The sequence below is a fragment of the Thamnophis elegans genome, chromosome 12 (genome assembly GCF_009769535.1).
Source record: "Thamnophis elegans isolate rThaEle1 chromosome 12, rThaEle1.pri, whole genome shotgun sequence".
Lineage (NCBI taxonomy): Eukaryota > Metazoa > Chordata > Lepidosauria > Squamata > Colubridae > Thamnophis > Thamnophis elegans.
Window position 1 is genome coordinate 52,251,393 of NC_045552.1, and position 14,300 is coordinate 52,265,692.

A 14,300-nucleotide genomic window follows, 5' to 3' on the forward strand; every position below is an offset into this window, starting at 1 on the left:
GCAGTTTGGCTCACCGTTGCTCATTTCTTCTCTCTGTTGCCAATCAGGGATAATAAGGGAATCATTGGTGATGTGATTTGCTGCAGTGGAGAGGGGTTGTTGAGAGCATGTGCATGTTGTTTCACTAACATGCACATGCTTTCTTGCTAAATATTGACGATGTTTGTCCATTGTGTTCAAAGAGGACCTTGACATCTAACGGGTTGTGGGCTGTCCGCAGTGTGTCCGCAGGTAAGGACTAAATGGGCACGAAACATTCCGCCACATGTCGGGAAGTGATGTGTGGGCACCACTGTTGCGGCATTTGCAGCTCTGGCTTTGAGGAGTGCTTGCGTCTCTCATGCTGCGGTTGTCCTTCTGTCCTCAGATGTCTGGTAGTTTTGTAGATCGAGGCAGGAATGACGCAGAAGCCAGGTTTCCGAACAAGAACAGGTTTATTAAACAGAGGTACGAACTGACAGCGATTCAAACGAGGCAAACACGCGCCAAGGTATTTATATAGTAATGTATCTATTATCAACCAATCAGTGGCCGAGTACTGGGCAGCAACCGCTGACGTAGTACCTCGGCCAATCAGGAAGGAATTGCGGCTAGCAACAGCCTCTGCTGCGTCCTAGCCAATCAGGGTGCAGCAGAGATGTTGCTGGCCCTTTTGCAAGGAAACTGTATTCAAGTAACTAATGAATATTTAACAGGTAGCCTTGGTGGATCGGCGTGCGCCATGTCGATCGATCTTGTGCCAGGGTTTCCCAGGAAGTGGCGTCGATATCCAGGGACTTGAAGGAGGCTTTAAACGTGTCCTTGTATCACTTCGTTTGTCCCCCATGAAGGAGGCTTTAAACGTGTCCTTGTATCACTTCGTTTGTCCCCCATGTGATCGCTTTTCTTAGCTCACCATAGAGGTGCTGTTTGGGGATGCGGTGGTCTGGTAACCAGGCAACGTGGCCTTCCCAGCGTGTCTGGGCTTTCATCAGCAGGGTATGAACTGATGACAAGCCTACTCTGGAGTGGACTTCCACTCCACTTCCACTGCCACTCAATTAAAGCATTACACAAAAGCTTTTGAGCTCTGACTGAATTGGCATCCTTCAGTGTCAAAAGACTATGGTGTGGTGCTCTGGAAAGAGGTTAAAGCTGGAGTGTCCTCTCCAGAGCACGAGGCCTGGGTAGGTTAATAGGGAAGATAGACTGTTACCCAAGCAGCAGATCCCCCCTCTCCACGTTGTTGAAATAGTCCAATGGAACGGCAGAGCCGACACGACTGGTTCCAGCTGCGTCGCAGGAGTTACCAAAACATGGTTATTGCATCCACCGAATCGCGCCCAACCGCCTTGTTTAGAATAACCTGTTCCCTCTTGAAAGGGAGGGATGCGGATGACCCTCTACAGGGTAGAGCTGAGGAATTTGTTCAGTATTTGATGGATAAAGTCGCTCGGATTCAGACAGAGCTGGACTCCAATTGCACAATACCAGCCGAGGTACTGGAGGAGGGTCTTGAGCATGCTTTATGGATTGAGTTTCAACGGGCTTCTCCTGATGAAGTGGACAAGGCCATGGGAGCGGTGAGTGCCTCCACTTGTATACTGGACCCGTGTCCCTCCTGGCTGGTCTCGACCAGCAGGGAGGTGACACGCGGCTGGATCCAGACGATTGTGAACACCTCTCTCCAGGAGGGAATCTTCCCACCCCTCCTAAAGGATGCGGTGGTGAGACCCCTCCTGAAGAAATCGTCTTTGGACCCAGCCATTTTGAGCAATTATCGTCCAGTCTCCAACCTTCCCTTTGTAGGGACTCCGGCTCTGGATTTTGCCTCGAGGTTGACTCCTGAAGCCTTTTCCAGTAGTGGATGTAGCCACAAGGCACTGGAGTTTTGTAATCAGAGCTTCCCTTCTCCTAGAAGATGGTTTTGCTGTTTTATCTGCCGTTAAGGCGTAGAGCCCTCTTCCGCCTTCAAAACTGTTGACTTTTCCTGTAACCCTGGAAAGGGGCCCTTACGAGGTGCTACCAGCCAGGATAGTTGAACCAAAGTTTGTTTAAGGAGGTGTTACTCCCCCATCACTCAACCTTTGTCCTGGCTTGTGATAGGCAGAGCCTGGCTTCCCAAACATTGGGTCCAAGATGGCGGGTTTAGCTATGACTATTACTATAGTTAATCTAGAGCAGGGATGTCAAATTCAAGGCCCGTGGGCCAGATCTGGCCCACGAGGTACTTAAATCTGGCCCAAGGGGCCACCCAGTAAACAATGAAGGTCCGGACTGCAGTGCCTCTGCCAGAGAAAATGGAGATCAGGAGTGCTGGACACCGACCTCCCCAAGCTCCATTTTCACTGGCAGAGGGTTGCAAGAGGCCGTCCCAGCTGAAAACGGATCTTGAACATTTTAAAAACTAACTTTTACAAATATTTACTTCCCTCCCCCCAACCTCCCCCCAGCCCCCCCCAACTTCTCTCCCTCCGACTTCCCAGAACCAATACAAGGTATAAATCTTTAACAAAAACATTCTAAAATAAGCTTAAAAAGAAAAAAAAAATGTTAATAACATCTTTCACTTGAGCTTTAACTCCTCCTTGCTAGGCTAGCTCTAAACAATTTATATCATTCCTGATTTCTTTAGTCATAAGCTATCTGAAATTTCTTAGTCCCGTATTTACTTTGAGTATAATCAATTCATCTTTTCCACTCCAGTTTATATCTCTCGTTTGAATGGTCCTTAAGATATGCAGATATTTTAGCCATCTCGGCTAGGTTTGTTACTTTCAATGTCCATTCTTGAATAGTAGGCAAATCTTCCTTCTTCCAGTATTGCGCCACCAACAGTCTAGCTGCGGTTATTAAATGCAAAATCAGGTTAATCTCTACAACTGTACAATCAGTAATTATACCAAACAAAAATAACTGAGGGGTAAACTTTATCCTTTTTTAAAAGAACATTTTGCATAATCCACCATATTTTGATTCAAAATGCTTTAACCTTTTGGCAAGTCCACCATATATGAAAGTAAGTAGCATCAGCACAATCACATCTCCAGCATTTAGGTTCTGAAAACAGATCTTACAAGCCTGTTTTCTCTGACAGGGCACTCTGCCTACCACAGGAGCCCCCATATGAGTGACGTCAAACCAGCCATGTCCATCACCCTGATATGAATCTGTCATGAACCTGGCCATCTTGGTTGGTGTTTATTTTTAAAGAAAAGAAACCTGTTTAGTGGTGTAAAAGCAGGATTTATTTCTGCTACTGATTCCTGCCCAAATCTTCCTCTTTTCCAGCTGTTCTCCGCTGGATTCTGTTATCTAAGGCAAAGTGAAAGGAAGAGGTAATTTCCTTTGAACCTTGGGACTTCTCCCTTCCCCCTTCCCTGGTGTAGGCTTTACAAATAACTAGTCAATATCTGATTTTGAAATAAGCACATTTGGCATATCAGGGTACCAATTGCAATAGAATTTTTTTATATATATGTATAAAGCGTCTGTGTTAGAAGAAACAGTCTGCAGAAAAGAAACGACCTTATCTGCTCACAAATGCATGCTCTGAGTCGGTTTTCATTGTCATTCTGAAATAGTTTCATAAGCCTTTCAATTACTTTTGAGATTTGAGGAATCCTTCAGAGATTATTCAGAAACACCTGTACTACAGAAATAGTTTATCTACACTGTAACATGCTATTAAAATCTTTCATAAGTCTGGTTGTAATACTTCACAAATAACCATCAAGTTATTTCCTTTTCCTTTTTTGCACAGTTCCAAAATCTCTCTGGAATGAATAAGTCTTTCCTTTATGGAGAAAAAAAGAATCCATTCTGTACTATTTCCTAATCTTCCAATCTGGGGCAACACCGCCCCCCCCCCCCGCAAAATTCTTAGTATGTCTTGGCATAGATTAGACTATCTATCCCAATACTTTGAAATGATTCAGAAATAGCACACCGCTACTAAATTTTCATTTAAAAATACTAGAAGCTTTAACTGCAAAGATGATTTTTCCTCTTCTAATTTTCACTGTAGTAATTAATAAAAAACTTTACATAATCTATTATAGGAAATTTAAATCTTGGCTGATTTTTACTTGCTTTTCCTGGTTGTATTATTTTTATGCATTCCCTCACATTCACACATAACATAATGGCTGAATAACATTGATTAATGAAATGACTGAGTAATTGCTGTTAATGTATTAATTTTATATGCACACACATTGAACTAGCTTGGCTTATCCAAGATTAAAATCTAAATCTAGATTTGCCAGAAGTAGTAAAGACAAAAAAAAGACAAAATGTGAGATCGTCACGCATTTGACATTGCTTATGTCCTTCCATTAGATATTTAGACATACATTTGTAACTGTAACATCTATGTGGGTCAATATTTTGATGTTATCATGATTAGGTATGGATGCTATTGCATATAGGCACGGCTAGAAATTCTGTTTGTATAAAGCACCACACAGAGCAAATGAAGAGTACAGTCACCATGTGCTTTACCGCTCAACTATATTACTGTAACAAGAAACAGGAAATTCTACTTAGAACAAAAGAGCATAGAGTACATAGTATAGATCCATATTTGTAAACACTGCCATCTACTGGCTGAATACGACTGTAGTTGTTGCATAGAAATGCATTCCAACAATGCATTCCAACAGTCCCATGTTGACATAGTTAATATACAACACTAAGCTGTAATTCGGTCTGCTTATTTCTGGCTTAATATAATGTGTGAATCTAGCCATTAATAATTTAGCAATGTAGTAAGCTTTCTGAGCACCAACTGCTGGATAAGAAGTAGAGAAAAGAACGATTGTATGTTTTTTCCCTGCCTCTTAGAAGTATCCAGCAAATGGACTTTTGGCTTAACCCATCAGAGCACTTCTTATTTTCTTATTGTCAAGTCAGATCTGCTCATTGCTCAAAAGAGTAGCAGGGTCTATTACGTAAAGCACAGGCAACCCAGCCATTTATAAAAGTCCTGAAATAGAACATTAAGCAATTTGGAAGTAATGCAATGAACTGTCGTAAGAGAACAACCTTTGCTAAATGTGATTGCCTGTCAAAATATTATCCCCGGCTGTGAGTTTTAATATGCTTGATAACTTCTGGTGTGTGTTTTTTTAATGCAACTTTTTATAATGTGGATTTTTTTTGGGGGGGGGGTTCAAATTAGCACGCGAATCGAGGGAAGGGTGAGCAAAGCACGAAATTATCAGAAGTATCGATAGAAGAGGACATTTGTAGCTCAAGGTTGAATTGTGGTGGCCTTAGAGCTCTCTGAGCTTGTGGGTTTCCTTGAAGATGTTTCATTACCCAGCTAGGTAACCCAATGGCACTGATGATGTTACTGAATTGGGTTTACTGAGTTGGGCTGAGTTTACTATCGGTTCTGTGGACGTGGCTTGGTGGGTGTGGCCTGATGGACGTGGCAGGGGAAGGATACTGCAAAATCCCAATTCCGATCCCACTCCTGGGGGAAGGATTCTCAAAATCCCCATTCCCTCCCCACTCCAGGGGAAGGATACTGCAAAATCCCCATTCCCTCCCCACTCCAGGGGAAGGATACTGCAAAATTCCTATTCCTTCCCCACTCCTGGGGGAAGGATACTGCAAAATCCCCATTCCCTCCCCATCCCATTAACGTGCTTTCCAGCTTCTTCTGTGCAGGGCAACAAAAGAAAACCCAGCTGATCAGCTGGGACTCAGGGGGGCAGGCAGCTAATAGATCAGGGGCAGGACCCACCAGAGGTCATATTTGCCGGTTCTCTGAACTACTCAATATTCCCACTACCGGTTCAGCAGAACCAGTCAGAACTGGCTGAATACCACCTCTGGAGTTGGGTAATGAAATATCTGCAAGAAAACAACCAAGCTCAGATATCACCAAGGACCCCACCTCATCATAATCATGATATGGGAGAAAGTGAAGTGGAGCTTCAGTGATTTTTTCCATGGGGAAAAATGGATAAGGGTTCAATCTATGGCAATGGTTCCCAATTTTTCTGGCAGCAGTGGGGTAAGGGATAGTTTTGTACATGGATCTGCCACTTACAGAAATGGACCTTCCGTTCCCAACAGGCCACAGACCGGGTGGTTAGGGACCAGTAGTGGGATACAACTAGTACACCCGGTATGGGTGTATCAGTGCCTGCTGGGAGCACCAGGTACCATTTCAGTATGGTGCTCCAGAGGGCCCGCCTGCCCGCCCACACTCCTTACAGTTACTTGAGCCGATTGGGGCGTTCGCGCACGGAGCATACGGCGCCTGTGCAGTGCTCTGCCAAGCAGCTGGAGCGTCGTGGAGTGTCGCGGGTGGAAAGTATGCAGGCACGTCCTGCGTGCGTGCTGCACGCATGCATGTGGTGGATGCGTGGCCTCGTTGCACCAGGATCCGGAACCCACTACTCTTAGGAGAGCCGAGGTGGCGCAGTGGTTAAATGCAGCACTGCAGGCTACTTCAGCTGACTGCAGTTCTGCAGTTCGGCTGTTCAAATCTCACCAGCTCAGGGTTGACTCAGCCTTCCATCCTTCTGAGGTGGGTAAAATGAGGACCTGGATTGTTGGGGGCAATATGCTGACTCTGTAAACCGCTTAGAGAGGGCTGAAAGCCCTATGAAGTGGTATATAAGTCTAACTGCTATTGCTATTGCTATTAGGGACCCTGATTTATGGGAAACACACTGCCACTGTGTTGTAAAATTGATTGTGGAACAGTCACCTATTGAAGACGGGAGGGTTTTTGATTCTTCCCTTCCTTCTGATTTTTTTTCTTCATATCGTTATTGCATATATTTTGTGGGGGGAAACAGCAGGCTGCTGTTTCCTATCTGGATTTAAGGGACATCGTTCTTTCTTTCTCCACCAGCATAAAAAGCTGCCTCATACCCCCAGTGGTGCTTCAAAATAGGGTTGCATGAATCTTGCATTTGAAGTTGATTTCATCAATTTATTCCTTTGAAACCGTCCTTTGATTGTTATGAGTGAAATTGCCAGATTGGTTTGATGTGCTGAATCAAGTAAAAGATCTCTTTGAAGGTTTAGTAGATCTCCGGATAGATGCACATCTATCCGGATGTAGAGATGCATACCCATAAATTTGCCGTCAAATTGAACGGAATTGCCAGATTAGACGGCAAATCTCCCTTCAGATCTTGAATTGACTAATGCTATTTCCAGATCTTCTTTGCTGCCTCTTTCTCAAGATAACAATTATTTTTTTCCCCTGTTTTCTCACTGAAGCAACAGGGGGGAAACAATTTCCCCCTCTGAAAGATACAGAATCTGAAGTAACCCTATTAATAAAAGATTTCTGATGTTTGCCAGAGTCCGAAGAATCTAATCCCAATATCTCTTTCTTAGGAAAGAAACGGAAGAACCTACTTAGTCGCCATTTTTTGGAGCAAAAATGAAGAATCTGTGTCTCTCAAAATTGGAAAAATTTATATTATGTTTGGCATCATCAGGCAATGTAACCCAAATGGAGTTATGTTCTCCCTTTTTGGCATGGTTAAAAGTGAGTTCTTCATATTGAACTGTGAAATGGGAGGCAAGTTATAATCAATGAACCAATAATCCCTGGAGAGGTGGAGTCTGGGCAATTGAATTTAGCTAGCAGAGTATTTAATGGCCGGATGCCCTTCCTGTCACCAATGCAGAGTTTTGTTCAGCAGATATATTTTCATTGTGCCCTGTATTTTCCTGAAGTACAGACATGCCAACTGTGTCAAAACAAATGATTATTTCAAGCCTCAAGACACTTGTAGCTGAAGTGTCTCCAGCTAGTTAAAATTAAATAGGAATCTACAAATTGGAAATTGTTATCTAGCAATAGAGTTCTTTTTTTTTTCTTCCAATGGGAACATTTGCAACGTTGTTTTGTATAATCCATTTTCTTTCCAAAAGTAAAATGGAAAAAAGTTCTAAAAATGTCACTGACAAAGGATTCATCGTTACGCCTCATTATCAGGTTATAAACATCTGGGATATTTTTTTTTTTGAGTGGGAGGGATGGTGGCAGTGGACACCTACATTTTCTGCTGGAAGTGGGAAAAAAATCTTAAGTTTGAAAGTTTGGAATCAATCCCAGAACGTATTTCAGCAACTTCCAAAACAGTGTCTCAAAAATAGAAAACGCAACAATTACTGGACACCTTTAATCAACGCTTCGGTGTATACGAAATATCAAAAGTAATTACTGTAATTAGCATCACTGTAAGAGAGTGATTTTGTAAAACTTCCCTCTGCCCTCTCTTCCTAGGTTCACATTTTCATTTTTTTTAAACATTATGATAGAAATTTTAAATACCAACAATAAACCTTTGCTTTTTTTTAGCCCTCCCCTTTCAATTTGGCCAAATTTTACTTCAGAATTTTAAAAACAAGATTAGCATTCAGGAAAGAAGGAAATGTGAAGAAAGAAACAACAACAGCAGCAAAAATCCTTGGAAAATCCATCTGATTGCTGAAAGCTCTTCAACTTTATCCCCATTTTTTAAGTAATGAAAAATTAGGGTTTTTTCCCAGAATATTTCAGGTGGAATGGGATTTTGATAACAGCCTCCTAATTAAGTACATAGAACTTGTCTAATCAGACCACACAGCTCATCAAGGATATTGTTTCCAAAATGACTACAAATATATTTCAATAAAATTCATAAGCAAGGGAAGAATACAGTAGGCCAATCCATCCATGTAACTTCATCCGTGTTTCACAACTTTTGAGATATGTGGATTTCAGCTCCCAGAATTCCCTGCTGACTATGGGCATTCTGGGAGTTGAAGTCCACATATTGTACAGTCATCAAGGTTGAAACACACTGAAACTAGACCTTGAAGAGATGCAAATGTGGTTTGAGAAGAAATGATAAAAGGTAAAGGTTCCCCTCACACATAAATGCTAGTCGTTCCTGACTCTAGGGGGCAGTGCTCATCTCCGTTTCAAAGCCGAAGAGCCAGCGCTGTCCAAAGATGTCTCCGTGGTCATGTGGCCAGCATGACTCAATGCCGAAAGTGCACGGAAGGCTGTTACCTTCCCATCAAAATGGTCTCTATTTTTCTACTTGCATTTTTTAAAATGTGCTTTCGAACTGCTAGGTTGGCAGAAGCTGGGACAAGTAACAGGAGCTCACCCCGTTATGTGGCTCTAGGGATTTGAACCGCTGAACTGCTGACATTCTGACCAGTAAGCTCAGCGTCTTAGCCATTGAGCCACCATATCCCTACCAATGAAATAACCATGTCCTAATAGATACTCATTGTGAAGATAGATCATAGTTACATGTGTGAATGCCTATGTATCATAGGCGCTAGGGATTCAAACCACCGAACATTCTGAAAAGACATCACACTGAAGAAGATCAAGACTTAATCTTCTATCAGGACATAAACATCACTGATTAGTTAATACAGAAATGACGAAATGTTAAAAGAAACTTCGAAACAGCAAAAGAGATTTGACACTTAAGCCAATAATCCAGAGAAATGATGGGCTCCTTTTTTGCAAGAATTATCCACACAGAGGTTAGATGGCTACAAGTCTGAATGTATTAAGTTGGATCCCTCAATTGAGCAAAAGTTATGGATTAAAATTAAGACTTTTATAATGCCAACATATCTGCAATGGGATTGTTTTATACTTTGCCAATGTGTAATCACACTAATGATTTCAAAGAAAGTGTCCAAAGAATCACCATATTTTGGATGGTACCTATAAGTGCTCCAAAATGGAAAACAGAACTTTAATATTAGAATGTTTTGCACTGGATGATGCATTCATATACTATTTATATACAGCCTCTCTAAACGTAAAGGTCCCCCTTGCACATATGTGCTAGTTGTTCCCGACTCTTGGGGGCGGTGCTCATCTCTGTTTCAAAGCCTAAGACCCAGCACTGTCCGAAGACGTCTCCGTAGTCATGTGGCCGGCATGATTAAATGCTGAAGGTGCACAGAATGCTGTTACTTTCCCACCAAATGTGGTCCCTAGTTTTCTACATGCTTTCGAACTGCTAGGTTGGCAGAAGATGGGAAAAGTAATGGGAGCTCACTCCGTTAAGCAGCCCTAGGGATTCGAACCACTGAACTGCTGACCTTTCTGATCAACAAGCTCAGCGTCTTCGCCACTGAGCCACCATGTCCCTGTTACAACCTATCAAAACAAGGTCTAAACTCGGGTAGGATTCAGGTTAAGAGGTTGATAAAATCCATTGAAATGTACAGCCTTTTAAGGTAGTTATGATGACCAATTGTCTCATTGACTTCAATGGAATTGCATATGAGAAACTTTCTGAATATTACTCCACGAAAACAACATTTTTGAAAGTAATAAAATCTCCAACAATGGAGACTGAGGGCAGGCTAAATTAAAGTTGCTTTTTGCAATTATGATCCATACCTCCCAGGCTAAAGAATGAACCAATTGTGTTCCCAAGTCATTCTAAAAGAATATTACATTTTAATTCTAAATAAGGACGTTCCTTGAAATATCAGATGCCTGGCAAACTTTATTAAACTTAATTTAACACGGACTTCCTAGTGCTTAAAGTAATTTGGATCCTTTTGTTTCTGGCTGACTTTGACCTATGAAACCATTCATTTTGGCTCAGCTTTTTTGTATAAAGAAGCCTGATAATTAAGGGGGCTTAAGGATTAAAAAAAAAAATTCCTTGGTAAATATTTCTGAGGTTTCTTTTGCTAATGAAAACTTTTGCAAAAATTTCCCTAGATTCTTAAGGTCTTGAAAACCCGACTACTGCCCTAGCTTTGGTATGGGACTTCCCTATTTGTGACTTTTACACTTTTGATATGTTGCCTGGATTATCATCTTGCCATTATTTTGTAGTTATTTTAAACTGACAAATATTGAGTGTTTATTGATTAGCCCTTGGGCCATATCAAAGTGCAAACTTCCAGAAACAAATTAATACTAAAATTTGATAAAAGCAATTTAAAATGGAATTTGATAAAGTAGAATTCAAAATGAAACCAGAATAAAATAAAGTCTAAAATGAAATTGGAATAGAATACAATAATTTAAGATATAGATAAAATACGATAAAATTATATTTCGGTGTCACCCTTGCAATCTACCCCAATCAGTATCACATATGCAGATCTCAAGCAAACCATTTTGTTTAAATGCTGTGCTGTGTTGAATGTTATTTTCAGGTTCTGGCAACACATAAGGTAAGTTGTTTTGATATGGGGATCCCAATGGGTCATTCATTTGGTATATAGACTTAAGGTAGCTGTCTCTCACCCCTTTATACAAGCAGCAGTCAAATAGGTTGTGAGCCAGGTCTTCTACCTCTGCAAATGCAGAGACGCTCATTGTAGGGTCTAGAATGGGATCTCCAGAGGTGGGTTCCTACCAGTTCGCACCCATTCGGTAGAACCGGTTCATTAAATCTACTGAACCGGTTAGAAGAGGTTCCACCAGTGGACCCGGAAAGCAGCCACACCTACAGAAGAGGTTCCAATTTTTTTTGAAACCCACCACTGGTCCTTGGATATGATTATTCTACACTATCATGCTCCTATTTATAAAACTCAGTGCCTCTGTGAAAGGTAAGGATGACTACTGCATTTGTGGTGCAATCAGAACATTGCGTGTGTTGAAGTTGTTTTATTGCAAACCAAAGATGCCTTTTAAAAAACAAGTTTACATCATATTCTTATGCATGCCAGTGCTGTGTGTGAGGTAATTTAAGGTGGTTCTGACAAGTGTCGTCGGCATCTTCATAACCGGTCACATGGGTGGCAAGCCACTCCCATCCGGTCACATGTGCGGCAAGCCACACCCACAAAGGAGGCCACACCCACAGAGTAGGTTCAAACAATTTTTGAAACCCACCACCGGGGATCTCCCATATCTGACCATTGTGTCAAGCTGTTTGAATCTCTCTTGCATAAATATCTCCCTAAGATGCTTAAACTGACAAATGAAATCAGAGATAAAAGCCTGGTTTTGTTTTTTTAATAGGTAACAGCAGAGAGATTGTTTGGTTACGCTACAATATTTTAGTAACATATTGGCCAAGAACTCTACATATATGATCTATATCTGAATACAGGAATAAAAATATAAATATATGACATGCAGAATAATTGAGACAAGTGGGCATGTTCTAGCAGAGTAGAAACGGTGACATATGATGAATACCTGAAGCCACATCTCTCATGCCGGTCACATCTACTGACCCATGAGAGCGGGGAGGTTGGTATTGTTGCGGGTCCCATCCCCAAGGGAGATACACCTGGTGGAACCCAGAAGAAGGGCCTTCCCCGTGGTGGCTCCCTCTCTATGGAACATCATTCCCCACAGAGATTTAGAATGGCTCCCACTGTCATTCTCTTCTGGAAGGCGCTGAAAACCTGGTTCTGCCAGTGGGCCTGGGGAACCCAGAGCGGGATAGAGCCCATTAAATGGTTCATGTGATCTTCTGTCACTGGGGCGGGGGGGGATTTGTTATATTGCACTCTATTAATCTTTTTGATTCTTTTTGTTAGTTTTTATAGTTTTAATAGAATAGAACAGAATAGAATAGAATTAGAATAGAATTAGAGTTAGAACAGAACAAATTATTTATTGGTCAAGGGTAATTGGACACACAAGGAATTTCTCTTGGTGCATATGCTGTCAGTGTACATAAAGAAAAATAAAATAGAATACATTCATCAAGAATCATAAGATACAACACTTTTTGAGCACTGAACCAGTAGTAATGCCGTCAGGAATCCACCTCTGGTGGGAAGGTAACAGCGTTCCATGTGTCTTCGGCATTGAGTCATGCTGGCCACATGACCACGGAGACGTCTTCGGACAGCGCTGGCTCTTCGGCTTTGAAATGGAGATGAGCACCGCCCCCTAGAGTCAGGAATGACTAGCACATATGTGTGAGGGGAACCTTCACCTTTACCTTACTAACTTAACAACTGCAGTGATTTCTAACAACTGTGGCAAGCAAGGTTGTAAAATGGGGCAAAATTCACTAAGCAGCTACCTTGCTTAGCAATGGAAATTTTGGGGTCATAAATTTAATTTGGATAGGGGATCCTTTTGTAAAGATATTGGGAGTAGGCTGTGGGGAAGAAGAGTATTCCGGCCAATTGTTCTTTTTTTCTCTCTCCAAACAAACTATTTAATGGACAATATCCTATTGATCGCAGAACACAAGTAGTTTGTTCAGATAAAAATGTGCTGCGGAAGTCAATCAATCAGAGAAATCTGGACCCATTGTGGCAAGACATGTAGCAATCAATGCTCAGAAACATTTTATTTTTCACATGTGAAAACTCATCAAGGTTGAATTATCTTCTTTGGTCCAGAAATGTTTACTAGGCAAAATATGATCTTTTTTTTAAAAAAAAAAGAAATAGGAAGCAGGAACTAATGTATGGTTTGTAATGTTAAATGTCATAGAAGAAGAAGAGCAGTTGATCAGAAAATAATGCAAAAAGGAAAGAAGAAATATGAAAAAAGAGAAGGGGAAGGAAGAAGGGACAAAGGAGGGTGGGAAGAGAGAATGAAGGAAGATAGGAAGGAAGGAAAGGAAGGAAGGAAGGAAGGATAGATGAGTTAGAGAGGGAGAAAAAAGACAATTTAGAGGAAAGAAGGAAAATAGACAAGGAAGGAAGGAAGGAAGGAGAAAGGAAGGGAAGGAGGGAGGGAAAGGAATCTCTGGAGGCCTAATGAGTATCTCCAAGACAACAAAGGGGAATAGGATGAACACAGTATGTAATGTACTGTCACATTGCAAATTCTGTCTGTTTTGTGCTTGCATCGTAATCTTGCCCTTGAGTACATAAGGGACAGAGCTTGCATTATTAAATTATGACACATGTTTTATTGTTTTGACAAAACAGCAGCTTGTTGAAAAGGCTCTTGGCAGACACAGGGGTTTCCCCCCCCTTCCCAATTGCCTCTATGATGACGTCATCAAAATCGCCTTTCCTTCTTTTTATTGCTGGTGTGAATTGTTTTAGGCTGAAATTCTATGCACACTTAGGAATAGAGTCTATTAAAAATGCATGGCTTGTTTTGAGGTACGTACATGGGAGAGCACTGGCAATTACTGACAATCCGCTAAAATGTTCCGCGTTTACAGTTTCAAGATGCGCTTTATTTCAGTAGCACTTTGTTTCTCCTTAAAGAAGCTGGATTCTTCCTAACTGGAAGGTGCAGATGACTTCATAAGGCCACCTTGTTCTAAAAGTCTCACTCCCATGCAATGAATTTCACCGTAGGTACTATACTTTGATTATTTCAGATATCAAGCCTTTCTGTTCTGGAACATCTGCTTGGCTTAACAATT